At 56.4% G+C, this 23,129-nt stretch overlaps 5 non-coding genes and 1 pseudogene across 5 annotated transcripts; 1 reads left to right on the forward strand and 5 right to left on the reverse strand.

Annotated features, from left to right (window-relative positions):
- Positions 1–6,056: 6,056 nt before the first annotated feature.
- TRNAN-GUU (transfer RNA asparagine (anticodon GUU)) lies at positions 6,057–6,130 on the forward strand. Its single transcript has one exon. It is a non-coding gene; the product is annotated as a tRNA-Asn (tRNA).
- A 6,193-nt stretch (positions 6,131–12,323) lies between these two features.
- TRNAN-GUU (transfer RNA asparagine (anticodon GUU)) lies at positions 12,324–12,397 on the reverse strand. The gene has a single exon. It is a non-coding gene; the product is annotated as a tRNA-Asn (tRNA).
- Positions 12,398–15,996: 3,599 nt separating this feature from the next.
- TRNAN-GUU (transfer RNA asparagine (anticodon GUU)) lies at positions 15,997–16,070 on the reverse strand. Its single transcript has one exon. It is a non-coding gene; the product is annotated as a tRNA-Asn (tRNA).
- Positions 16,071–17,646: 1,576 nt separating this feature from the next.
- Positions 17,647–17,837, reverse strand: LOC142068688 (U2 spliceosomal RNA). The gene has a single exon (XR_012664622.1). It is a non-coding gene; the product is annotated as a U2 spliceosomal RNA (small nuclear RNA).
- Positions 17,838–20,092: 2,255 nt separating this feature from the next.
- LOC142068689 (U2 spliceosomal RNA) lies at positions 20,093–20,273 on the reverse strand (annotated as a pseudogene).
- Positions 20,274–22,471: 2,198 nt separating this feature from the next.
- On the reverse strand, positions 22,472–22,544 carry TRNAF-GAA (transfer RNA phenylalanine (anticodon GAA)). Its single transcript has one exon. It is a non-coding gene; the product is annotated as a tRNA-Phe (tRNA).
- Positions 22,545–23,129: the final 585 nt, after the last annotated feature.

Here is a 23,129-nt window from a genome sequence, read left to right on the forward strand (position 1 = left end):
AAACTTTATTTACTCAAACTTCAAAATTGGTGTCACCTGATTTTTGCATCGCCCTGTGAAAAAACAGCGGACACATGGCGCTTTCTACAGGGCATCATGATGCTAAAGTTGGGGAATTCAATCGCTGTACTCGTGTGTGGGGGGGTGTTTCTCCACAGCTGACTCAGAGCTTCCAGCCTCGGGCTGCCCCTGCCTCACTGCCAGGCACACCGGGCTGTTAGCTGCACCCACTGTCCTTGCCAGGGGTCCCGGCTGAACCCTGCGGGTGACTCTGCAGGTGGAGAAGGTGCTGTGTAGCGATGTAGAGCAGGTGCAGGAAGGAGCCGGGGTCACTGTTCAAATTCTGAATTGCACAATTTTCCAAAGTTGGGAGTGTCCAAAACCAATTCTAACAGGAAGGCGAATGCAGAGCAGTTACACTGGAGGGGCCCAGACCTGCAGTGGGGGCACAGTGGAAATTAGTAATGGGAAGATCATTTGTTAAATTAGTCGTCACTGACAAGATTTGTCTATGTTCTTATCTCATGTTATGGTGTTATTTAGAGGAATCGGTACATATTTTTACTGTAGTAATTAAACCCTTAACTTTATTTAATCAAGCCAAAAACTTTGCGTCACTTAGTTTTTCTCTCTCCTAGCAGGAATGAATTGAATTTTGTGACATTCTGGAAAGTGCAGAGAGAATAACTGTGGGGAATTCAGTCTGTGTGTTTGTGAGCTGATGTTTTCCTCTCACAGTTCAGTGCCTGCATGGAAATCCTAAGAGGGATCTAAGGGCTGGTGTACGCTGGACACTTAACTGGCAGAGCTACGTGTCTCAGGGTGTGAAAAATCCACACCCCCAAACCAATACAGTTAAGCTGACCTAAGCCCTGGTTAGATAGAGCTAAATAGAAGGAAAAATTGTTCTGTCAATGTAACTATTACAGCAATGGGAAAACCCCTCCACTCGCTGTAGCAACTGTCTACTCCAAAGTGCTATCGCAGTGTCACAGCAGTGCTTTAAGAAGTGTAGACAACCTCAGAGTGAGACCAGATCTGGCTCCAGTTCACATGCTGCAGCACTAAGATTGCAGTAGTCATAACATTCTTGTGCTTCCATCGTTGGCAGGATTTGAACCTGCATGGGGTGACCCCAATGGAACTCAAGGCTATCACCTTAACCACTCGGCCACAACTACGTGATGTATGGCTATTTCACTACACTATGATTCAGTTTTCACAGAATTGTCACTTCAAATTGCTCAGATCCACTTCCCCAGCACAATCACAGCTGTGCCTTAGTGTAAGTGTGTCCATGGCTGAACAGCAAGAATTCCTGCCTGTTTCCCTTCCAGCTGGAGCACGATGAGAGTGTGTCTGTGTTAACGACATTGCTGTAGATCATTGTTCATTCCCCAAATTGACAATTCAGACAGTCCCTTTCCTAGTCAAATCTCCAGCACATCATTCCAATAGCAGGGGTCAGGATTTCTCTGGGGCATGGACATTTTTCAGGGGGTTGGTGCATGAACTCAGCCTTGCATTCCATCCTTGATGTGTCATGGACTAACAAGAGCAGCATAAAGAAAGAGCTGAGCCAATATCTCCCTGTCAGTGATGCAGGGGGCCACATCCCCTCTGTCTGACCATTGCCATTGCAGGAGAGAAGGGTTCACTGGAGTTGAATGCCCTGGCTCAGAAAAGACCTTAGAAACAGTTAGGTCACAACAAGCCCACATCACAAAGTGGTCGAGTAGTTAAAACAATAGCCTGCTAATCTTTTGTCATCCTTGTGGGCAGGAGCTGCAGAAGCCCTCTAAAAGTCTGGGGGCCACAGGCACAAAAACTGTGGCCCACCCCTTCCCCCTGAGCTCCCACTCTCCCCCCAAGATCCCAACCCCACATCGTCCCATCTCCCCAAGACCCTGCCCTCCGCCTGCTCCTCTCTACCCTCTCCTGCAGTCCCTTTTCCTTAGTGCTGGTAAAGAGTTGGAGGGCATAGTTCCCCCACCTTTAAAAGTTGGGTGTCAGGCCCCACTCCGTCCTCCACCCATTCCAGCACCTCTGCTTCTGGGACTATTTTATTCTCCCCCATCTCTCTCAACCAACCATTTCCGTCCTTCAGCTCAGTGACAGTCCCACACTCTTTGCTTCCTACACACAAAGATTCACACACAGACCTTGCAAGGAAAACCTCCCCAAGGAGTCAGAAGCACCTGAAGTGCTGGCAAATCAAGGAGAACTGACAGTGGCACCCAGAGAGGTTCCCCAGCAGATGAAGGGGATCCCCTGCTGCCCAGGGTCACCAATTGTAGAGAAGAACCAATTGGGTTTGCTTTTGGGAAGCTGCCAGGAATCAGATCTAAAATCATTTTTCAGTCTGAGATACGGTTACAGCATCCACAACCCCAGTGTCACAACTCTTGAAATCGCTTGGTCCTTATATTTTACCAGCCACAGAACTAAAGGGATTTGAAATAAACCCCTGTTCAGAGTCAATGAGGAGTGAGGGATCTTGGGGCTTTTCATTTCTTAGCCTCTGGCACCATCGCATGGCCATTTCAGTTTACTCCTTATAACAGTGCTCAGCACCCGTCGATCCTGCAGCCTCGGCCTGTCGATCCCGATCTCTAGGCCGCTAAAAGTCCAGCAGCACAGCGGGGCTCAGAGGCTGCCTGCCTGCCCTGACCCCGGGACCCTCCCAGACCAGGCTGGCTGCTGGCACATCTCTGCGTCCCATGGGGAAAGGGGAGGGTGATGCAGCGCCACGCGCTGCCCCCACCCCCAGAACTGTCCCCGCAGCTCCCATTGGCTTGGAACTGGCCAATGGGAGCTGTAGGGGCAGAGCTGCAGGTGCGGGCAGCACATGGAGACCTGCTGCCCCCCTCCCTCCCAGGGGCCGCACCGAGATGCCAGCAGCCAGCTGCTGACTGGGAGCCACCTGTGGTAAGCGGCTCCCAGCAGGAGCCTGCACCCCAATCCCCAGCCCGGCGCTCCCTCCAGACCCCACACCCCAACACTCTGCCCCAGACCAGAACCTCTCCTGCACCCAAATTCCCCCCCCTGAGCCTCCACCCCACAGCCCCCCCTACACCCCAATGTTGCCGGCACCCAGTGCCAGAGGCAAGCAACAGCAGGGGTTCGTTGCCTGGTGTGCATCACCCAATAATCACAGCGGGATGGAGAAGCAGAAAAGTTTATTCGAAGATTCAAAGAAGGTACAGGGAGAATAGAATCTCAAATCCTGCACACAGAGCAGGAAGTTACACAGGCTTTTATACATCCTTTCTTCGACATACTTATCCAAGAGCAAGCTGCCCTAAGTATCCATATAGCCAGCCAATCCAGTTACCAGCTAGTTCCCTTGTTCTCTGTACCATCTGTTAAACCATACATAAAGCTGCTTTATTCAGCATAGTTCTTCCATATCTGCCCTGTTTGGCCTTGGTTAGTTTCAGGCAGTCTGACTCTGCAACATATTGTTGCAGATCCTCAGCATAACTGCTGCGAGTGCTTCCAGGCGGGGGGCCAAGGACACTTGGGCCTAGTGCGAGGGGGCTTCATTGACACTCGTGGTCTTCCATCCCCTCAAGTTACCTAGTGGCCATGCCCAGTGTCCCCAACACCAACACTCTGCCCCAGTCCGGAGCCCCCTCCTGCACCAAGCTCCCTCCCAGAGCCTGCAGCCCTCATTCCCTCACTCCCCGACACTCTGCCCCAGACGTTCAGGCTGCTAGGCAGCAGCTTTGGTAACAGCACATCAGTCTCTATGTGTCCCTGTGGTGCAAGGGGTCAGCTCGATTGGCTGTTAACCGAGAGGTGGTTCGAGCCCACCCAGGGAGGACGATAAGCCTGGGCTACTTCCTTGCTCCTCAAGACCTGCTGGAAGCCTCAAAGGCCCTTTTTTCCCACCTCAAAACCATCCCTCTTGGCCTCAGCGGTTTCAGCTGGTGGCCCTCAGATTGCGCTGGATGCGACCCAGAATCCCATCTCCCAGCAGCCATGCCAGAGGTTCGGGCTTAATCCTCAAGGCCAAGTGCAAAACGTTCAGCCAGGAACATTTCACTCCCTTCCCACCCAAGCAGCAAGGGAGAAATGGACGAGACGCACCAGCTCGAAGACGCCTCCCTCCCACTTCCCTGTTGGCTGTGCAAAGCTCTTGGCCTGCCTCATGCCTCGTCAGGGAAGTGCGGCCATGTTGCCCCAGACTGAGTCCCGGCAGCAGCCTGGCCTGCCTCGGCTGATGGAGTGCAGAGCCCCGTGACTCAATGGCAGGTTGAGTCGGGAGCCTCGGCTCTTTCCCTAGACAGCCACACAGACCTGCCCAGAGCTGCCCAGCGTCCCGAGAGCCTCCCTCGTGTTCTCCTGCAGCAGCCGCCTGCCGGTGCGGGTGGGAGAAGGGGACGAGGAAGCATGGCTGTCTCAGGCCGGGACAGGAGCCCTCACCACACGCAGGCCTCTTGTCTTCAGCCCAGACAGCCAGAGGTGCCAGGGAGCTCCCTGGCAGGCCCCCGCCTCAGCCACCTCTGGCCTCATGGCCTAGGCTCTTGGCACTCTGTTGGTCGCCGACTCACTTGAAGGCCCAGAGCAAAAAGAAACAAGTGCAGCCCTAGCAGGGGACGGTTTCGATCCATTGACTTGTAGATTATGGGCCCACCACGCTGCCACTGTGCCACTCTGCTGGGTCTTCACCCACAGCCCCTGGCATCTGGATTTAGGGGCAGATTAACCTTTTGTGGGCCCTGGTGCCAAACATATTTGTGAGCCCCTATGTCGTCACTGTGGGCTCCGAGCATGGGCAGGGCCATTGGTGCCCTAGTGTCCCCGGTCCTGAATCTCAGAGACATTTTTCATTTTGATCACACACCTCTACATGACTAGCTGCATTGCCATACACAGCTCCCTCAGCCCCCAGTTCTTCTCACTGAGCTCTACCCATGTGGGTTTACCAGTGTCCACAGTGAACAGAACTTTCAGAGTGATCAGGGAAGCTCCCCACAGATTTATCTCCTTCCTCATTCAGACCTTCTATAGCCACATCTCCAGTGCCACCCCATGTCACCAGTCACTGTGTGTGGTCCCACTCTCAGCTCAAAGATCCAAAGCCAGCAGATACCTGGTAGGTTCTGACAAATCCCTTCCCCAGCACCCATCCTGCCATTCGACCAAGCCCCTTGCCAACACCATTTCCCCAAAGTGAGGACTTAGCCCTTGGGAATCTGAACACACCAGCCTTTCTCCCTCTGCTCCCATCTACAGGCTAGTCTACTGCCTGGTCACCACCACCTCTCCCCATGCTTGTTTCCTTTCTACTTTGGACATGCTCCCCAACCAGCTGGGACTATTCTCCCACTGCAAGCCTCACCTGCTTTCTCATTCCCTGATCCCCTTGACATTCCTTTCCTATGGGTGACCTCTGTTCCTTGAGGTTAATTCCAGTTTCTTTATTTGCTCTAGCTTTATGGTCCTCAATAGTCACAGAGCCATCTGCAGCTTCTCTGACTATAGCCATGGGGCCAATTGTCAGAGGCCAGCCTTAGATAGCCATAGCTACTAGTCAAGGGAGGGGTGGCAATTCCAAGGCTGAGTATGCTTGAACCTAGCAACGGCGGCACTAGGGCCTCTAAATCCTCAGCACTGGCCCTAGGCAGCTGCAGACTCTGCAGTTAAGCGCTTCCCTCCTCTAGGCCATGGCTTTAAGTGCCTGAGATGCCCATCACCTGCAGCAGAGGCCACCAATTCCCACGCACCCTCAGCTGGCATGTAGTTGTGCAGAAAGTGCAGCCTGGATGATTTTGGAGGCTGAGGTACCAGGAAGTTCCCATCCCTGAGCAGCAGCTCTGCAACAAGCTCACATGTCCCCCCTCCGCTCTGGGACCAGGACCAGTTCTGCAGCGCTGTGAGAGGAGAGGAAGCGAGTGTTATGGGCCCCGTCTGAGCTCGGGCCTGGCACGATGGAGCCATTGGTGCCACGGTGAATCCGGTCCTGTCCGGACTAGCACCTTGCAAGCTCTAGCGTGGGCAGGAGATCTGCAGGCTGCACAGCCTTGGTAACAGCAGACAGGTCTCTAGGTGTCTCTGTGGCGCAATGGGTCAGCGCGTTCGGCTGTTAACCGAGAGGATGGTGGTTCGAGCCCACCCAGGGACGCTAGTAACCTCGTGCTATTTCCTTGCTCCTTAAGATGTGCTGGGCGCCTCAAAGGCCACTTTTTGCCAGCTCAAAGCCATCCCTCTTGGCCTCAGGGGGTTCAGCTGGTTGCCCGAAGAGTGCGCTGGGTTCGAATCAGAAACGCATCTCCCAGCAGTCACGCCGGGCACTCGGCCTTAATCCTCAAGGTCGAGGGCTAAACCTTCAGCCAGGAATGTTTGGTCCCTTCCTGCCTCCACCAAGCAGCAAGGGAGAAATGGACGAGACGTGCCAGCTAGAAGACACCTCCCTCCCACTTCTCTGTTGGCTGCGCAAAGCTCTTGGTGTGTCTCATGCCTCGTCAGGGAAGCGTGGCCATGCTGAGTCCCGGCCGCAGCCTGGCCCGCCCTGGCTGATGGAGTGCAGAGCCCCATGAGTCTACGGCAGGTCGAGTCAGGGCCGCATAACCCGCCCTTTCCGTGCTCCGGGGCTGGGGAGCCTGGGGCCGCACAGCCCACTCTGGGGCTGGGGGGAAGCCTCGGGGCACAAGCCTCTGGCGGGAGCTGGCTGCTGCAGTGGAACCCAGGGTGTCTCTAGAAGAACTTTTGGAGCTGACCGGGGGAAAACGCCTTTGATAACAGGTAGCTCACGTTTAAACTGACTTTTTTTAAACCATTTTTATCACACTAACTAACCCTTGAATCCTAGTGTCACCCCCCATAAAATGACTTCAGCCTTGTATTTTACCCAGGGTAAAACTAAACATCCCTTCAGGTACAATGGAGTGGAGATCAATCCCTTTTCAGAGTTAATGCACATGAAAGAACCATGTTATGTTTCATCCTGTATGTCCTGGTCCCATCGCCTTTCCCACCTCTCCGTTACAAGTTGTGGTATTTTGCACAGAAACTTTATTTCCTCAGAGAGACCTGGGAACAAGGCCTGCCTGCTACACGGTACCAGATAAACACCTTTAATAGGAGACAGCCGTCCCTGTCAGCAAATCATCTCCCACCTTCAGTTCAGTGACATCTGAATTGTTCCTTGTCCCGGTGGAGCCCAAGGATTGAAAGCAGCAAAATCAAACTCCTCTGTACGGAGCAGGAACACTCAGCTCTTTCTTCCTGCTGCTGCTGTTAGTCCGTGAAACAATAAGGCTGGAACGCAAGGCTGAGTTCACGCACCAGTGCCCTGAGACATTTCAGTGCCCCAGAGAAAACTTGACCCCTGCTATTGGAATCCCTGAGTGGCTGGAGATTTGAATGGGAAAGGGACTGTGTGAATGGTCAAAGTTGGAAATGAACAGTCTACAGCAATGGCATTAACACAAACACACTCTCATCGTGCTCCAGCCAGACGGGAAATGGGCAAAAATTCTCGCTCTTCAGCCTGGACACAGGTGCAGAATGGCACAGCAGTGAGTGTGCTGGGGGAGCTGGTCTGGGCAAACAACGGGAAGTGAGAACTCGCAGAGTACAGAACTATAACGTAGTGAGAAAAACTGAAAAGTCAGTTAAGGCGATGGACTAGAAATCCACTCGGGGCCCCCTGCGCAGGTTCGAATCCTGCCGACTATGGAAGCTTTAGCATGATCTCTTTGTTGCAAGGTCAGTGTCTGAGCATCCACAGTGCCAACGGGACCCAGAGCTGGTCTCACTCTTAGGGCTTATCTCTATGTGCCGGTGGATCGATGCGTGGCAATTAATCCACCGGGGTGGGGGGGGGGCAGTCGATTTAGTGGGTCTAGCGAAGTCCTGTTAAATCGACCCCTGATCGCTCTCCCGTCGACTCCGGTACGCCACCGGAAGGAGAAGCACAAGGTAAGTCGTAAGAGAAACTTTCCCGTCGACCCAGCACGGCGCAGACACCGCAATAAGTCGATCTAAGCTACATCAACTCCAGCTCCATTATTCACGTAGCTGGAGTTACGTAACTTAGGTTGACTGAGCCCCGTAATGTAGACCTGCCCGTAGGCTGTCTGCACTTAAAACATGGCTGTAGGACGTTGGAGTAGACAGTTGCTACGTTGATCGGAGGCATTTTCCCATCTCCGAAGTAGCCAGGTGGAGAGAAGAATTCTTCCATCCACCTAGCGCTATCCACGCCAGGGCTTTGGTCAGCTGAATGACATCGGTTAGGAGGGTGGATTTCTCACACCCGGAGAGACGTAGCTCTGCCCGTTAAGTGTCCAGAGTACATCAGCCCTTAGATCTCTCTGAGCATTTCAGTGCGTGCAATGAACCGTGAGAGGAAAACATCAACTCACAAACACAGAGACTGAATTCCCCACATTTAATCTCACTGCATTTTCCACAAAGTCACAAAATCCAGTTCATTCTTGCTAGGACAGAGAAACATTAAGTGACACTAATTCTTAGGCTTGAGTAAATAAAGTTATGGGTTTAATTAATATAGTAAAAATGAGGACTGTCGATTAATTGCAGTTAACTCAAATCTACAATCACAAATTCAAATCTACATCATAAGCAAAACTCCCACCCCAGAGTACGCTGGGCAGTGTCCTTCTCCTCAGTTTCTCCCCTTGCTGTGTGACAGTCCCATCCAATGTTCCTTTAACAGACCCCCCCCCGCGCTCCTTCCCCTAACCCCCACTCCCCACGGTCAGCAAACCCCAGGGGTGGGGGAGGGAGGGGAAGGCATCAAGCGATACCTCAGCTTCTGCTGCTGCCACTCCCTCAACTGGCTCTCAGTTTGCCCTGTTCCCTCTGCGTCACTGCTGCTCCACGGCATTGTTGTTTCCCTGCTGCTGGGAGCTCCCGCATCGCCCCTTCCCCTGCCATCACCCGCCTGTCTCCCGCATCGTCCCTTCCCCTGCCATCACCCGCCCGTCTCCGGTGTCGCCCCTTCCCCTGCCATCACCCGCCCATCTCCCATGTCACCCCTTCCCCTGCCATCACCCACCCGTCTCCCGCGTCACCCCTTCCCCTGCCATCACCCGCCTGTCTCCCGCGTCGTCCCTTTCCCTGCCATCACCCGCCTGTCTCCCACGTCGCCCCTTCCCCTGCCATCACCCGTCCATCTCCCATGTCACCCCTTCCCCTGCCATCACCCGCCCATCTCTCGCGTCGCCCCTTCCCCTGCCATCACCCGCCTGTCTCCCGCATCGCCCCTTCCCCTGCCATCACCCGCCCGTCTCCGGTGTCGCCCCTTCCCCTGCCATCACCCGCCCATCTCCCATGTCACCCCTTCCCCTGCCATCACCCGCCCATCTCTCGCGTCGCCCCTTCCCCTGCCATCACCCGCCTGTCTCCCGCATCGCCCCTTCCCCTGCCATCACCCGCCCGTCTCCGGTGTCGCCCCTTCCCCTGCCATCACCCGCCCATCTCCCATGTCACCCCTTCCCCTGCCATCACCCGCCCATCTCTCGCGTCGCCCCTTCCCCTGCCATCACCCGCCTGTCTCCCGCATCGTCCCTTCCCCTGCCATCACCCGCCCGTCTCCGGTGTCGCCCCTTCCCCTGCCATCACCCGCCCATCTCCCATGTCACCCCTTCCCCTGCCATCACCCGCCCATCTCTCGCGTCGCCCCTTCCCCTGCCATCACCCGCCTGTCTCCCGCATCGCCCCTTCCCCTGCCATCACCCGCCCGTCTCCGGTGTCGCCCCTTCCCCTGCCATCACCCGCCCATCTCCCATGTCACCCCTTCCCCTGCCATCACCCGCCCATCTCTCGCGTCGCCCCTTCCCCTGCCATCACCCGCCTGTCTCCCGCATCGCCCCTTCCCCTGCCATCACCCGCCCGTCTCCGGTGTCGCCCCTTCTCCCGCCGTCGCCCGCCCGTCTCCCGCAACACACCTTCCCCTGCCATCACCCGCCTGTCTCCCACGTCGGCCCTTCCCCTGCCATCACCCGCCCATCTCCCGCATCGCCCCTTCCCCTGCCATCACCCGCCCATCTCCCGCATCGCCCCTTCCCCTGCCGTCGCCCGCCTGTCTCCCGCATCGCCCCTTCCCCTGCCGTCGCCCGCCCGTCTCCCGCGTCGCCCCTTCCCCTGCCATCACCCGCCTGTCTCCCGCATCGCCCCTTCCCCTGCCATCACCCGCCCGTCTCCGGTGTCGCCCCTTCCCCTGCCATCACCCGCCCATCTCCCATGTCACCCCTTCCCCTGCCGTCGCCCGCCCGTCTCCCGCAACACACCTTCCCCTGCCATCACCCGCCTGTCTCCCACGTCGGCCCTTCCCCTGCCATCACCCGCCCATCTCCCGCATCGCCCCTTCCCCTGCCATCACCCGCCCATCTCCCGCATCGCCCCTTCCCCTGCCGTCGCCCGCCTGTCTCCCGCATCGCCCCTTCCCCTGCCGTCGCCCGCCCGTCTCCCGCGTCGCCCCTTCCCCTGCCATCACCCGCCTGTCTCCTGCAGCCTTTGCACGGCCACGTAATGGGGGAACCTCGCTACAAGTGCATAGTGGGCAGCCTCTTTCATTGCAACACCAGGGGTGGGGTATGAACCACCAGCTGGGGGAGACTAACCCCTTGCCCCGCCCCTGCCACCTGAGGCCCCGCCCCTTCCACAAACCCCGCTGGAGCCCAGAGCCGGCCCCCCACTGCAGCAGCCAGCTCCTGCCAGAGGCTTGTGCCCCCAGGCTTCCTCCCAGGCCCAGAGTGGGCTGCACGGCCCCAGCCGCCCCAGTCCCGGAGGACCGGGAGGGTGGGTTACGCAGCCCTGACTCGACCTGCCATTGAGTCGCGGGGCTCTGCTCTCCGTCAGCTGGGGCAGGCCATGGTCGCCCTTCGCAGCCAACAGGGAAGTGGGAGGGAAGCCGGGGCTGGGAGCTGGTGGAGTAGATTGGGCTGGGGCCGGGCTGCTCAGCGTCCCACCACGGCCGGTGAGTGCGGGCTGGGGCGGTTTTCCCTTTCCCCAACCCCACCTCCCGAGCGACACAGCTGGGTCCAGGGCAAGGGAAGCAGAGTGGGCTGCTCCCCGCCCCCCGCTAATGCCTGTGGGGCCCCCAAAAGTGCCCCCACAGCTCCTGCCTCCCAGACCGTGGGGGGAGGGGGAGGCCTGGGGCCCCACACAGCCCCCCAGAGGGCGGGCTGCGTAGGGCACTCAAATGGCTAGGGACGGCCCTGAATGTGGTCATGTGGTTTTCCCAAACACAGGCTTGATTCTCTTTCCCTGTTACTAGAAGGTCTCATTGGCTCTCTGCCCCCGCACAGCTGGGGAGTGGGGACGTGTGGCCTTTTCCCCCAGCTGAAGGGTGATGCCTGCCTAGCGAGTGAGGGTCGGTTTGGGGGACCCCGCACTCCGGGCAGGCTAAGTGCAGATCTCTGCCCTTCACTCAACCAAGAAGGAATGTTTTTCGCTAACATCCCAAGTGGGCAAGTCTGTCCCCGCAGAGCAGCCCCATGCTCCGCACTCCCTGAGCCCCGGGGAGAAGGGACCTTCTGCGGCTGGAATCCCGCCCGGCTGGTGCCTTGAACTCGGGGTCAGCTGACACGAGAAAAGGAAGTGAGCGAGCTCGGCGCTCTCCGGCGCCACCTGCTGGACAGCAGAGGGAATTGAGTGAACGACATCCTGGCAAACCTGGTGGCTGAACTTTCTGGCTTTTCCTCACCCATAACTATTTCACATTTGGGAACAATGTATACCTTCAAATCAGCGGCACTGCGATGGGTACCTGCATGGCCCCACAGTATGCCAGCATGTTTATGGCTGATTTAGAACAACGCATCCTCAGCTCTCGTCCCCTAATGCCCCTACTCTACTTGCACTATATTATTGACATCTTCATCATCTGGACTCCAGCGAAAGATTACTGAATTGAAATGAATTGGAATTAATTTGCAAACTGGATACAATTAACTTAGGCTTGAATAGAGACTTTGGGAGTGGATGGGTCATTACACAAAGTAAAACTATTTCCCCATGTTTATCCCCTTCCTCCCGCAGACGTTTTTGTCAACTGCTGGAAATGGCCCATCTTGATTATCACTACAAAAGGTTTCCCCTCTCCCCGACCCACCCCCCCCTTGCTGGTAATAGCTCACCTGTGAGCTCACAGTGATCACTCTGCTTACTGTGTGTATGGTAAGACCCATTGTTGGGAGATGGGTTTCTGACTCGCACCCAGTGCACTCTGCGGGCCACCAGCTGAACCCCCTGAGGCCAAGAGAGTCGGGTTTGAGGTGGCAAAAAGGGGCCTTTGAGGCTCCCAGCACATCTTGAGGCGCAAGGAAATAGCACGAGGTTACCAGCGTCCCTGGGTGGGCTTGAACCACCATCCTCTCGGTTAACAGCCGAACGCGCTGACCCATTGCGCCACAGAGACACCTAGAGACCTGTCTGCTGTTACCAAGGCTGTGCAGCCTGCAGATCTCCTGCCCACGCTAGAGCTTGCAAGGCGCTAGTCCGGACAGGACCGGATTCACCGTGGCACCAATGGCTCCACCGTGCCAGGCCCAAGCTCAGACGGGGCCCATAAGACTTGCTTCCTCCCCTCTGGCAGCGCTGCCGAAGTGGAGCCTCGGAGCAGCAGGGATCCAGCCTGGGAGCTGAGAGCCCGTGGGGCCCTGGGAGCTGTAGTTCCTTGGCCAGCTCCCTGCCTAGAGAGCCAGCCCTGGAGCAGGGAAGGAACTACATTTCCCAGCATTCCCTTGGCCACCATCCACAGGAAAGGGAGCAGGAGGGAGTGGGGTAGCTGAGACCCCATGCGCTGCAGCTTGCTGTGAATGGGGAGCTGGCTGCTCGAAGGGGGTGGCGCTGTGAATGGGGAACAAGTGTGCCCAAGGAGTAGAAGGCTTTGGTCCAGATATCACCCTCAAAGACTTCCCCAGGCTGGATGAGGGATGCTGGTGTGACCTCGCCTGGCAGCCCCCAAAGGAGGAACTGGGTGGACTGAATGGACAGTGCCCCTCTCTGTCTGAAGCCTAGCAAGGGAGGGTCTGTGGATCCCACAAGAAGTGAAAATGAAAAGTAAGGGAGGGGAGGCTCTACTCGAGGACCTGGGCAGCTGTAGATACAGTACCAGGCCCGTAGGAGGATTTCCATTCTGAGCCAGGGAAGCAGAAATTGGCTTTTCCTTTCTTGATTTATCCAATATTCAGAAAGGGAATTGAGCACCTGCCTTCCACATTTGAACATTCTCGAAACTCAGGAGTGCTCAAGCTCAATTTGGGCTGCTTGTTACTTCATTTCTCCCCAATCAAATATGCTGATCCACTGAAACGTGCTGTGGAAAAAATAGAATAAAATTGAGCAACAAATGCTGGCATCTCCCCAGTGCTAACTTGGACTGGAATTGCTATTTTCAACAGCCATTCTCATTTGTTTTAGTTTTGATTGTTGAAAAGGAAGACAGTCATATTGCACTGGCAAATTCCCCACAGAAACAAAGAGTGGAACAAGAGAATAACAAAAGCACCTCACTTTTTCCTCATTTATGTAGGACAGTCTTATCATATGGATCCAGATATCCTCCAATCACACAAGCTGAAAATTGTTCCACTTTACCGCAGTTCTGTAACCGTGCAGGGACCAGTCCCATCTGTGTTCTGTGCACATCGAAAATTCCTCCTGAATTCAGAAGGGCCTTGCTTTTGTGACCACACTACCAGATATTTTCAGCCCTTGTAAGCGAAGCAGGTTTACATTTCGTAATTGGGCAGGAGGCCTCTCAGAAAAAGTTAGGTGTTGTAGAAGGTGTTGCTTATTCACTGGGGAGTGTGAGACCTTCCTGTTACCATAGTAAACCAGTACAGCACAGAATGCGCTTTGCTCCCAGAGTCGAGAATGGGGTCCTTTGATTCTGTACGCAGCCCATTAAAGATAATGAAAAGACTCCCACTCACTTCAACAAGCTTTGGACAGAACTGGTTATACACAGGGTAACTCCACTGTCTTCCCAGGGTCCTGGGCCCACTGCGGAGGGGGGCCATGTGAGCTTGTTGCAGAGCTGCTGCTCAGGGATGGGAACTTCCTGGTACCTCAGCCTCCAAAATCATCCAGGCTGCACTTTCTGCACAACTACGTGCTAGCTGAAGGGTGCGTGGGAATTGGTGGCCTCTGCTGCAGGTGATGGGCATCTCAGGCACTTAAAGCCATGGCCTAGAGGAGGGAAGCGCTTAACTGCAGAGTCTGCAGCTGCCTAGGGCCAGTGCTGAGGATTTAGAGGCCCTAGTGCCGCCGTTGCAAGGTTCAAGCATGCTCAGCCTTGGAATTGCCACCCCTCCCTTGACTAGTAGCTGCGGCTATCTAAGGCTGGCCTCTGACAATTGGCCCCATGGCTATAGTCAGAGAAGCTGCAGGTGGCTCTGTGACTATTGGGGGCCATTAAGCTAGGAGCGGATAAAGAAAGTGGAATTAACCTCAAGGAACAGAGGTCACCCATAGGAAAGGAATGTCAAGGGGATCAGGGAATGAGAAAGCAGGTGAGGCTTGCAGTGGGAGAATAGTCCCAGCTGGTTGGGGAGCATGTCCAAAGTAGAAAGGAAACAAGCATGGGGAGAGGTGGTGGTGACCAGGTAGTAGACTAACCTGTAGATGGGAGCAGAGGGAGAAAGGCTGGTGTGTTCAGATTCCCAAGGGCTAAGTCCTCACTTTGGGGAAATGGTGTTGGCAAGGGGCTTGGTCGAATGGCAGGATGGGTGCTGGGGAAGGGATTTGTCAGAACTGACCAGGTATCTGCTGGCTTTGGATCTTTGAGCTGAGAGTGGGACCACACAGAGTGACTGGTGACATGGGGTGGCACTGGAGACGTGGCTTTAGAAGGTCTGAATGAGGAAGGAGATAAATCTGTGGGGAGCTTCCCTGATCACTCTGAAAGTTCTGCTCACTGTGGACACTGGTAAACCCACATGGCTAGAGCTCAGTAAGAAGAACTGGGGGCTGAGGGAGCTGTGTATGGCAATGCAGCTAGTCATGTAGAGGTGTGTGATCAAAATGAAAAATGTCTCTGAGATTCAGGACCGGGGACACTAGGTCACCAATGGCCTTGCCACACCAGACCCATGCTCGGAGCCCACAATGACGACATAGGGGCTCACAAATATGTTTGGCACCAGGGCCCACAAAAGGTTAATCTGCCCCTAAATCCAGATACCAGGGGCTGTGGGTGAAGACCCAGCAGAGTGGCGCAGCGGCAGCTTGCTGGACCCATAACCTACAAGTCAATGGATTGAAACCGTCCCGTGCTAGGGCTGCACTTGTTTCTTTTTGCTCTGGGCCTTCAAGTGAGTCGGCGACCAGCAGAGCGCCAAGAGCCTTGGCCATGAGGCCGGAGGTGGCTGAGGCGGGGGCCTGCCAGGGAGCTCCCCGGCACCTCTGGCTCTGTGGTGAGGGCTCCTGTCCCAGCTGGAGGCAGCCGTGCTTCCTCGTCCGCTTCTCCCACCCGCACCGGCAGGCGGCTTCTGCGTAGAACAGGAGGGAGGCTCTCGGGACACTACACAGCTCTGTGCGGCTGTCAGGGGAAAGAGCCGACGCTCCCGACTTGACCTGCCATTGACTCGCGGGGCTCTGCACTCTGTGAGCCGGGGTGGGCTAGGCTGTGGCCGGGACTCAGGCTGGGGCAGCATGGCCGTGCTTCCCTGACGAGGCATGAGGCGGGCCAAGGGCTTTGCGCAGCCAACAGGGAAGTGGGAGGGAGGCGTCTTCGAGCCGGCGCGTCTCATCCGTTTCTCCCTTGCCACTTGAGTGGAGGCGGGAAGGGAGCGAAACATACCAGGTTCAAGGTTTTGCACTCTGCCGTGAGGATTGAGCCCAAGCCCGTGGTATGGCTGCGGGGAGATGGGATTCTGGGTCGCATCCAGTGCCCTCTGAGGGCCACCAGCTGAAACCACTGAGGCCAAGAGGGACAGTTTTCAGGTGGCAAAAGGGAAACTTTGAGGCTCCCAGCAGGTCTTGAGGAGCAAAGAAGTAGCACAGGGTTACCACCGTCCCTGGGTGGGCTCGAACCACCAGCCTTTTGGTTAACAGCCAAACACGCTGACCCCTTGCACCACAGAGACACCTAGAGACTGATGTGCTGTTACCAAAGCTGGTGCCTAGCAGCGTGCGCGTGTGGGGCAGAGTGTTCGGTTGTGGGAGGCAGTGAGGGGTGCAGGCTCTGGGAGGGAGCTTGGTGCAGGAGGGGGCTCCGGGCTCGGACAGAGTGTTGGGTTGTAGGAGGAGCTATGGGGTGTAGGCTCTGGGGGGGGGGGAATTTGGGTGCAGGAGGGGTTCCGTGCTGGGGCAGAGTGTTGGGGTGCGGGGTCTGGAGGGAGCCCCGGGCTGGGGTTTGGGGTGCAGGCTCCGGCTGGGAGGTGCTTACCACAGGTGGTTCCCAGTCAGGAGCTGGCTGCTGGCACGTCTATGCATGCGACCCCTGGGAGGGAGGGGGGCAGCGGGTCTCCGTGTGCTGACCACACCTGCAAGCACCGCCCCTACAGCTGCATTGGCCGGTTCCAAGCCAATGGGAGCTGCGGGGATAGTTCTGGAGGTGGGGGCAGGGCATGGAGCTGCCTAACCCCCCACTTTCCCCACGGGCCCCAGAGATGTGCCAGCAGCCAGTCGGGTCTGGGAGGGGCCCGGGGTCAGGGCAGGCAGGCAGCCTCTGAGCCCCGCTGCGCTGCTGGACTTTTAGCGGCCCAGAGATCGGGATTGACTGGCTGAGGCTCCAGGATCGACCAGTTGATCGCAATCGACGGGTGGTGACCACTGTTATAAAGAGTAAACTGAAATGGCCATGCGATGGTGCCAGAGGCTAAGAAATGAAAAGCCCCAAGATCCCTCACTCCTCTTTGACTCTGAACAGGGGTTTAATTCAAATCCCTTTCGTTCTGTGGCTAGTAAAATATAAGGTTCTAGCTATTTGAAGAGTTGTGACACTGGGGTTATGGATGCTGTAACCATATCTCAGACTGAATAATGATTTTAGATCTGATTCCTGGCAGCTTCCCAAAAGCAAACCCAATTGGTTCTTCCCTACAATTGGTGATCCTGGGCAGCAGGGGATCCCCTTCATCTGCTGGGGAACCTCTCTGGGTCCCACTGTCAAATCTCCTCTATTTTCCAGCACTTCAGGTGCTTCTGACTCCTTGGGGAGGTTTTCCTTGCAAGGTCTCTGTGTCAATCTTTGCGTGTAGGAAGCAAAGAGTGTGGGGCTGTCACTGAGCTGAAGGCGGGAAATGGTTAATTGAGAGAGATGGCTGAAGAATAAAATAGTCCCAGAAGCAGAGGTGCTGGAATGGGTGGGGGAGGGAGTGGGGCCTGGCCCCCAACTTTTAAAGGTGGGGAGACTATGTCCTCCAACTCTTCACTCTCTGCCCTCCAACTCTCCAAGTCTTTCTCAAAACACTCAGCCCCGGGTCTGAGTGTTATGAGAGAGAAAGATCCCAACTTCTTAAACAATCCTCTAGTAAGACAAAGAACCTCACGTCTATCGATTCGCAAAACACTCCCAAGAAATTGTAACAATAGTTTGTCATAAAGAAAGTAAAGCACTAGAATGTTCCAATTTTTTCCAGCCCCTTGAAGAAATCTGCTCTCAAGAAGCCTTGTCACAGTAAAACTTTCTGCTTTTCTAACCAGAAGATTCTCCCCAAAAGGAGTTGCACCGTTCCTGGAGACACTGCAATACCAGGCCGATGCGTGGGGTGGACAGAGCAAACTCCTAGTCCATCCCCCTGTTTCAAAAATCAATTTAATAGACAGTCCTCAAATAAAGGACATATCAGCTATTAAACTGATAAGAACAGGGCGGTCTGAGGAGCGGCTCTGGCTCCTCCGGAAGTTGGAGTTCACGGGGCAGTCTGAGGAGCGTCTCTGGTTCCTCCGGCAGTGGGAGTTCGCGGGGCGGTCTGAGGAGCGTCTCTGGTTCCTCCGGCAGTTGGAGTTCGCAGGGCGGTCTGAGGAGCGTCTCTGGTTTCTCCGGCAGTTGGAGTTCGCGGGGCGGTCTGAGGAGCGGCTCTGGTTTCTCCGGCAGTTGGAGTTCGCGGGGCGGTCTGAGGTGCAGCTCTGGCTCCTCCGGCAGTTGGAGTTCACGGGGCGGTCTGAGGAGCGTCTCTGGTTTCTCCGGCAGTTGGAGTTCGCGGGGCGGTCTGAGGAGCGGCTCTGGTTCCTCCGGCAGTTGGAGTTCGCGGGGCGGTCTGAGGGGTCGCTCTGGTTCCTCCGGCAGTTGGAGTTCACGGGGCGGTCTGAGGAGCGTCTCTGGTTTCTCCGGCAGTTGGAGTTCGCGGGGCGGTCTGAGGAGCGGCTCTGGTTCCTCCGGCAGTTGGAGTTCGCAGGGCGGTCTGAGGGGTGGCTCTGGTTCCTCCGGCAGTTGGAGTTCGCGGGGCGGTCTGAGGAGCGGCTCTGGTTCCTCCGGCAGTTGGAGTTCGCAGGGCGGTCTGAGGAGCGGCTCTGGTTCCTCTGGCAGTTGGAGTTCGCAGGGCGGTCTGAGGAGCGGCTCTGGTTCCTCCGGCAGTTGGAGTTCGCAGGGCGGTCTGAGGGGCGGCTCTGGCTCCTCCGGCAGTTGGAGTTCGCGGGGCGGTCTGAGGTGTAGCTCTGGCTCCTCCGGCAGTTGGAGTTCGCAGGGCGGTCTGAGGTGTAGCTATGGCTCCTCCGGCAGTTGGAGTTCGCAGGGCAGTTTGAGGAGCGGCTCTGGTTCCTCCGGCAGTTGGAGTTCGCAGGGCGGTGTGAGGTGTAGCTCTGGTTCCTCTGGCAGTTGGAGTTCGCAGGGCGGTCAGAGGTGTAGCTCTGGCTCCTCTGGCAGTTGGAGTTCGCGGGGCGGTCTGAGGTGTAGCTCTGGTTCCTCCGGCAGTTGGAGTTCGCGGGGCGGTCTGAGGAGCGGCTCTGGTTCCTCTGGCAGTTGGAGTTCACGGGGCGGTCTGAGGGGCGGCTCTGGCTCCTCCGGCAGTTGGAGTTCGCGGGGCGGTCTGAGAGGTGGCGCTGGCTCTTCTGGCGACAGTATCTCGAGCAGCTCTGCGCAATGGGGCGCTGATCCTTCTGGGGACGGGGATGTGCTGGGCAGGGGGCAGGGTAGTACTGAGTCGTCTCACTATGGAGATTTGCTTGGCAGTGTGAGAGGGTGAGACGGGCCTCCTGCTGGCGAGGACCTGGGTGGTTTTCCCCGAGGCAGCAGGTACCTTCTTGATTGCAGAACCCCGTTGCACTGGCCTGGTGATGGGGGCAGGCTTCTTGATGGCAGCTTGCAGAATCGCTGTTCTTTGTTGAGGCACAGGAGCAGTGGGCCGGCGCGCAGCAGGAGGGCTGGGAGCCGGGGCAGGAGACTGTGTTGTTCCCTTGAGGCGTTTCCTGCAGGTGACTTGGTGCATCTTGCATTGCTTCTGTGTCTCGAAGGGCAGGCTGCAGAGGGCACAGCTGAAGGCGACCTTCTTGCTGTGGCATCTCTTCAGGTGCCTGGTGATGCCACCGAGGAGGTGGAAGCTTCGGGGCGGAGAGCAGATGGGGAGATGAGCATGTCCGCAGTGAGGGGGGGGTTCCAGCAGCATCAGTGGTATCGCTGGCTGGTTCATCCTGATGTGGGCGGGTGGGGTCGAGAGGTCCGGCTGGGCGGGCATCCGGCATGGACCTGGTGTCTCTCTGGGTGGTTTCAGATGCTAGACAGGTATCCGGCGAGGCGCTGGTGACCCTCTGGGTGGTCTCTGGAGAGATGCTGGTCCCGTCTATGGAGATTCCTCTCTTGATGGTGTGTAGAGCAGCGAGAGCACCACCAGCTTCGGGGACCTGGGCAGCTGCGGGGCGTGGGAGGTGCTCGCCTCAGAGCATCTTGCAGCATGCTATCAGTTCTGGAAGGGTTCTAAGGAGAGCGGTTTAGGAACCTAAATAGAATAGAGTAAGAAACTATTAAACTGGTTACTAACCTGCAAACAATGACAAAGGAAAATCTGCAAGAGCAGCCTTTCAACTGAGAGGCCTAATAATAAGATGTTACTAATAACTAACCAAAGGGTTAGAAATGACTCAAACCATACTCTTCGTACAAACCAAATGTTGACATGGACAACATCACATTTCTTTGCTACTCTTCAACCATGATATTCTCCCCATACGGAGGTCCACCGGTCCTGGAGGTTCAGTCCTGCAATAACAGGGTGATGTGTGCAGTGGATGGAGCCAGTTGCTATTCCATCTCCCGATTCCAAAAATCAGTTGAATAGATAGACCTCAGATAGAGGAAGTCTCAGTTATTAAAGTGATAGGAACAGATTTAACATTTGTATTCAAGCTAGTCCTCTGCATATAATACTTAAATTATCCCAAAATAGCACATTTGGTTTAAAAAGTCAAAAAAGGCACATCGCCTATAATCTGAAGTGGGACTGTTCTTAACGTTTCCTCTGAATAGTGTGGGGGTGCCTCAGTTTCCCCTATGCAGTTCTTAAGTATCTAGGTGGTGGGGTAAGGGGATATGATCATTGCAGATCTAGAGGGCAGGTGTGTGTAAGGGTCTGGACACAGAGAATGGCCGACACCCTGTTTCCTGGCAACTGATGGCCTGGGCCCTTCCCCCCTGCAAGGTGAGAGTGAAAGGGTTGGAGAACAAAGGAATCAGGTGACCTCCTGGCCCGGGAAAGGAACAAAGCCCAGAGGAGGAGGGGCTGGAGGGAGTTTCAGTTTGGGGCTGGCTGGGACATGGAGTGAAGTGCAGACGTGGTTGTCTGGCTCACTGGCCCCTCAAAATGGACCCAGCTGAGGGGTCCTGTTCTCTGCAGCTACAAGTTCTGTGTTAGACCATGTTCCTGTCATCTAATAAACCTTCTGTTTTACTGGCTGGCTGAGAGTTACGTCTGACTGCGAAGTTGGGGGGCAGGACCCTCTGGCCCCCCCAGGACCCCGCCTGAGCGGACTCGCTGTGGAAAGCGCATGGGGGGGCAGAGGATGCTGAATGCTCCGAGGTCAGACCCAGGAAGGTGGAAGCCGGGTGAGCTGTGTGTCCTGCAGACAGGCTGCTCCCAGAGAGGAGACTTCCCCAGAGTCCTGCCTGGCTTCATGGGGAGCAGTTCCAGAGCATCGCCCAGGGACTCAGTGACACTGATACTTGGTGAAATCTAAGTATAGAACACCCAAGCAATTTGGGGATTGTGACCTGCTCCTTAACAGTCTGCCCTGAGGTTGGCACTCACAGTTACGAGCTGCTCCAGATGGCTCCAGACCTCTCATGGATCAGTAACTGGTTAGCAGATAGGAAACAAAGGGTAGGAATAAATAGTCAGTTTTTACAAGGGAAAGGGGTAAATAGCAGCTCTAGGCAGCACTTTATACCACCTGGCAGATACCCTGCAATTACCCAGCACTGCCATCCCCAAACCCTCGCCCTCTCCCCCATGCTTTGACAGTAGATTGGATTTCTTTTGCACTGCCCCCAAGTGGCCCGGAGCTGGGTGAGGCGGGTATCCTTGTTATGGGGATTGCAGTAGCACAGCTGGGTCCCACACAGGGATCAGGGCCATGTTCTGCGGGTGCTGGATGCACGACACAACTGAGGGGCAGCTGCCTTGTAGGAGCTACTGGGGGAAGATGGGAGCCGCTCCCCCCACTGAGCACATCAAAAGTGGTGCCTTAGGCGCCGACTCCGTGGGTGCGCCAGGGCTGGAGCACCCACGGGGAAAATTTGGTGGGTGCAGAGCACCCACCGGTAGCTCCCTGCCCCACCCCCAGCTCACCTCCGCTCCGCCTCCTCCCCTGAACGCGCTGCCCCGCTCTGCTTCTCCGCCCCCTCCCCGCCCTGGCTTCCCATGAATCAACTATCATATTCTATGATTCTATTATTCTAACTGTTCGGCAGGAAGCCGGGGAGGGCTGAGAAGCAGGCCGCGGCTTCCCGCTCAGGCCGAGGGTGGGAGAGGTGAGCTGGGGCGAGGAGCGGTTCCCCTGTGCCCCCCCCCCCGTGTTACCTGCTGCGGCTCGGGCGGCCCTCCTTGCGCCCCCCCATCACAGCTCACCTCCGCATCCCTGGACCTGAGCGCGAAGCTGCCGCCCGCTTCTCAGCACCCCAGCTTCCCACGCGAATAGCTGATTTGAGGGAAGCCAGGGTGGGGGGGTCGGAGAAGCAGAGCGGGGCAGTGCATTCAGGGGAGGAGGAAAAGGCGGAGGTGACCTGGAGACAGGGGTGGGGCGGGGAGCTGCCCGTGACTTTTACGAAAAATACCTGTGATTAAATCGTCACCTTACTCATTCTCAGTGAAATAAATTGAAACACTTCCACCTGCAAGTGGATTTAGCCCAGGACCCTCAGAGTCAGCAGCTGTTACTCCCCCCAGTGAGCTCTCTGTCAGGTATCCCAGTGCTGGAAACCTCCTGTTTACATCCTAAGGTAGCGTTTTTGCACCGGGGGGCTGATATTTTGGACTGGACACTGTAGCAGGTAAAGGTGCTGCTGTGCTCCAGAAAACAAGCCACCTCTGCACCAAAGAGGGAGAAAAGGACCTGCCATAGCCCAGAATTGAACCAGGGACCTTTAGATCTTCAGTCTAACGCACTCCCAACTGAGCTACTTCAGCAGCTGCATGGCTCCCCTTTGGCCTGCTGCTTCTCTGTCAGGGATGTTTTGTCAGCCATAGCACACAAAAAGGACATCGTTGTGAGAGGCCCATGAAGGCAAGATGCACTTTTGCCTGCCTTGCTCAGCTTGACTTGCTGCCTCACCCCGTTCCTGCCTTAGTTCCTGGGTTGACCTGGTGGCAGAAGTGGACTAGGGGGCCAGTGGCGCAGGGAGGAAGTTGAGCTGGACCCTGAGCTAGACTAGACCCTGGTGGCGAGAGTCTGGTCACCACTTGCCACCCCACCTTGTTGTCCTGGCTTCCCCTGTCTCCTGTCGGGGCTTTCCCCCGTAAACCACCCTGCCCCAACCAGCTAGCTGGGCTCCCTTGGTCACCTGATGGCTGGTCACCCCAGTCGGTGCTGAGCACCCCTCTTCTTCCCCCTGGTGCTCCAGCCCCAGAGCACCCACAGAGTTGGGGCCTCTGCCCAGATTAGGATCAGCTGCCTCGGGGTGAATCTGGAGTCACCCCCTGAGTGTGGAGCCAGCCTGAGTCCCGCGGAGCTGCCAACCGGGAGCTACCTGGGCCAAGCACCACCCGGCTGGA

Source organism: Caretta caretta, chromosome 12 (genome assembly GCF_965140235.1).
Source record: "Caretta caretta isolate rCarCar2 chromosome 12, rCarCar1.hap1, whole genome shotgun sequence".
NCBI lineage: Eukaryota > Metazoa > Chordata > Testudines > Cheloniidae > Caretta > Caretta caretta.